We start from the raw sequence: 4,833 nt of genomic DNA on the forward strand, positions 1-4,833 counted from the left end.
CACCCATCGCTGTGACCTTGGCTCATTTAACTTATTATGCTTTGTTTTCTTTATTTCCATTTCACATTCATATAATTTCTATTAATTTTTATTTATGACTTTTCTAAATGACTTAGGTTCTAAGTCTCTTGACTGTCCGGACCGACACTGGTCACCGAAACAATAAAATGTATAGAACTAATGAATGTAGGGGTGTTACACTATCACCTTCTCATGTTGCATCAAAACACAACCTCCCCTTGCGGGAAGCACCACTATACACAACAAATCCACCTACTCCCGAAGGTAGAGTGAGAACTGGAGCTAAAGTTAAACATGTCTTAAGCCTTTTAAAACTCTCTTGGCATTCTTCTGTCCATTTAAACTTCACATTCTTCCTAAGCAATTCTGCAATGATGGAGAAATCTTGGATTAAATGCCGATAATACCCTGCTAAGCCTAAGAAACTCCTAACCTTTATAGCATTAGTTGGAGGATCCCATTTGACTACTGCCTCAATCTTCTTAGGATCAACAAATACCCCCTCTACTGAAATAACATGCCCTAAGAAGATAACTCTATCAAGCCAAAACTCATATTTACTCAACTTGGCATACAATTGCTTGCTTTTTAAAGTTTGTAATACAATCTTCAAATGCTCCTCATGTTCTTCCTCACTACAAGAATACACCAAAATATCATTGATAAATGCAATAACAAAGTTGTCCAAATAGGGTTTAAACACCCTATTCATGAGGTTAATAAAAGCAGCTGGTGCATTGGTTAACTCGAAAACTCATAATGCCCATAACAAGTTCTAAAAGTCATCTTAGGTACATTAGACTCCTTGATCTTTAATTAGTGATACCCAGACCGCAAATCAATCTTAGAAAACACCTTAGCACCTTGGAGTTGATCAAAGATATCATCAATGTGGGGCAAAGGATACTTATTCCGCACTGTGACTCGATTTAGTTGCCTATAATCGATACATAACCTCAGCGTGCCATCCTTTTTCTTCACAAATAAAACAGGAGCTCCCTAAGGTGATACAGTAGGCCTTATAAAGCCCCTATCAAGCAACTCTTGCAATTATACTTTTAACTCCTTCAATTCTGCTAGAGCCATTCTCTATGGTGCAATAGAGATAGGAGCGGTACCTGGGTTTAAATCAATAGAGAACTCAATCTCTCTATCTGGAGGTAACCCAGGAAGTTCATCAGGGAATACATTGAAAACTTGCATATCACTGGAATGTTTGCCAACTTTGGCCCTTCTAAACTATTATCGATCACATGAGCTAGGTATGCTTGATAGTGATTCCTAAGCATCTTCTTAGTAGTCATAACAGATATCACACAAGAAGGAAAAGAACGTTTTTCTCCATGAAAAATAAACTTGGGCCCCCTAGGGCAATCAAACATCACTATTTTCTCAAAATAATCTACTATGGCATGGTGGCGAGATAACCAATCCATGCCCATGATAACATCAATATCCTAGAGATGTTAAGGAATCAAGTCTGCTAGTAACTCATGATCACCCAATTTAAAAACACAATCTTTGTACACATGCTCACATACAATAGAATTGCCAACTGGTGTACCCACAACTAATCCACAATCTAGAGGTTTCAATTCTCTATCAGCATGCATAGAAAATGATCGAGACATAAAGGAATGAGTGGATCCAGGGTTTATAAGAATATGTGCATCCCTACCAAAAATAGTTAACATACTCGTCACTATATCTGGGGATGCTCTTGCCTTCTACTGTGTCATAACAAAGACTCTGCTTTGAGTGTGAGGCCTACCAAGTTGTGTTATGGGTTTAGACTGAGCTGATGAAGTTGCCCCTGTAACACCCTAGGCAAATCCCACATCGACAAAACACGGGAGAGATGCTGGTTTCATAAGTTGATAGTTCGTAACCCCTATTGACGCGTTTTAAAACCGTGAGGGCTTCGGCCCAGAGCGGACAATTTCACTAGTGGGTCGGGCCGTTACATTTGTGGTATCAGAGCCGCTCCGCGTGCAACCTTGAACGGTGGTGGGGCAAACCTCAGCGAGGACGCTGAGTTCCATAAGGGGGGTGGATTGTAACACCCTAGGCAAATCCCACATCGACAAAACACGGGAGAGATGCTGGTTTCATAAGTTGACAGTTCGTAACCCCTATTGACGCGTTTTAAAACAGTGAGGGCTTCGGCCCAGAGCAGACAATTTCACTAGTGGGTTGGGCCGTTACAGCCCCAGTAGTCTTACTTTCACTAGGTCTAGTTTCTACTATAGGTTTACCTCGTGCTGATGCTATACCAATCTGTGGATTCTGAGGTGTCATTGATCCATAACCAGAACCACTATCTTTAGTCACAAGAAAAGGGCAATCCCTCTTAAAGTGTGCTAGAGCACCACACTCAAAGCAACCTCAATCAAACCTCCTACACTCCCCATCATGGTACTTACCATAAGTGGCACACTGAGGAAAAGTTATCTTCTTCTATTCAAACCCAGAATTGTCTCCTTGTCCCTGTCTCTGTCTCTGTGCCCCAAAGGAACTACCTACTGATTGTGCCACTGAACCCTAACTAGCTTGAAATCGAGCAGGCTGCTGTCCTGTACTCATATAAGAACCCCTGCCACTGCCACCATAATCAGTTCTAGACTAAGATGAACTATCCCCTCTTTTAGCTGGTATCTCCCTGAACCCTTATGAAGAACTTTGCCCATGCTTCCTACTCATTTTTTGCTCATATTCTTTCTCTTCTTGTCTCACTTTTTCAATGTTCAAAGCTGCTTCCCCTAATTCATGAAAATTACTACCTCTAAACCAAGTCATGGAAGATCTAATGCCAACATGTAAACCTTGCCTGAACCTATCATACTTAGCTTCTTTAGAAGGCAAGATGTCTGAAACAAAACCATAAAAATCCTCAAACCAATCAACATACTCCCTTAATGAGAGACTACCCTAGAACAACCTGAAAAAGGCATCTTGCTTTCCTTTTCTATAACTTTCTTTTAGATACTCTTGGCGAAACTCAATCACAAATCTGTCCCAAGTCAAATCAGCTCCAATTCTGTGACTTATACCATTAAACCAACTATTTGCCTTACCTTGTAACAACCCATGCATATTATCCATCCTATCTGCATTTGTCAATTTCATCAAATCAAATACTTTTACAACTCTTTTCAACCATTTATTTGCAACATCAGCATCAAAAGAACCCTCAAAGTCATAAGCCCCCAGATGTATAGCACGATCCACTACCTCCCATGGATCTTTCGGCTTAGCTATGATAGCTGCTATAACTACTTGTGCCACAAATGCACCAAGATCTATATTCAACTAAAAAGGAATAGTTGGTGCTTCAAGTGGAATAGGAGGTGCATATGTAGGTGCAATAGGTGGTGCACCTACAGGTGGAACAGGCGGTGCAACTGTAGCTACAAGTGGAATAGGGGGTGGTGATGCAGCTAGATATGCCCCTTATGCCACATCGTGAGAAACAGTAACATCATAGTCATCTTTACCCTCAGTTAACTCCAAGTCTGCCGCCTCTTCTGGAGGTGGAGGTGCCACTGTAGGATCCCTATGAGGTCGACCAACATTAGCTAATAGAACTCTACGAACACTACAGCCACGGTTGGCACCATGGCCTCTATCACTAATTACTTTAGGTGGCATTGTCCTATAAATAAGATAAGGAATGGAACATCAAGAGATAATCAATAACACTGACACTAGAAAGGTCTACAGAATCTATAAACTTATACTCTGATACCAATAAATGTCACACCTGCCTTTCACCCTATAGAGGCAAATGTGATAAGGAAAAACTGACAGAGTTTCCCCTAAAATATATCTAATTGGACATATGAAACCTGCTGAAAACCTAGAAGAATATATAAATATATACATATACACATAAAGTGGCTCCATGCCAAATAGATATATCATCTTCATAGATACTTTTTTTTTTCTTCCGTGGGAACTAAAAAAAAAAATACAAACACAAACTTTAGGTGGGTAGCAGCCTAAACACATAAATAATACATACAGTAATCCAAAATGATTAAAATTTAAAAAAGGAATATGTTAGCCCGACCTCCACTAAACTCTGCAGCTGGTGCAGTGGAAGGAAGGACAATGCTAACAAATAAGGGCTACTAATAGAAGGATCACCAAAAAGAATCTAAAATATTAAAATATAAGAGATGAGTACAACTACTTAATGAGCAGATAAATAAATAACAAAGGGGGAATAGACAAAGTTTTGATACTTAATAGTACCAGGTGCTATACTAACATATGTTAGCTGAATAAATATCATTTGTTGTAATTCACATAACCGAGATAAAATAAAATTTCATGCTGAAAAAAAAATTGCAAAAATAACTTTGCTAATAATTATAAAATCAATAACATTCCCATACAGTCACAATATGCTTCCTATAGATAATGCTAGCATCTCAGGTGCATATAATAAACTCCGGCAATTTGAGAGCAATGCTGGCATCCTAGGCTCTATGATGACACTACTAACGGCCCAAGAGCAATAAATATGCTGGTCATACACATGTGCATAGCTAACCCCAAAGGGTGACCACCTAATATATGCTCCAAAGGCTATATGTATATCTAGCGCTATCCCAAAGACAGTATAAATATAAGCTGAGCTGAAATTATATCACTCGTCATGGAAGTGTTATCTATTCGATGCATATATTGAGTGTATTCGGTCATATATTCAGCTATGCTTCTAAATCTCATTTCATTTAATAAATAAACACATAATTACCATTATCCATTCCCATTTTTGCATAAAGAAAAATAACATACATAAATATA

Source organism: Hevea brasiliensis, chromosome 8 (genome assembly GCF_030052815.1).
Source record: "Hevea brasiliensis isolate MT/VB/25A 57/8 chromosome 8, ASM3005281v1, whole genome shotgun sequence".
In the NCBI taxonomy this organism is placed as follows: Eukaryota; Viridiplantae; Streptophyta; class Magnoliopsida; order Malpighiales; family Euphorbiaceae; genus Hevea; species Hevea brasiliensis.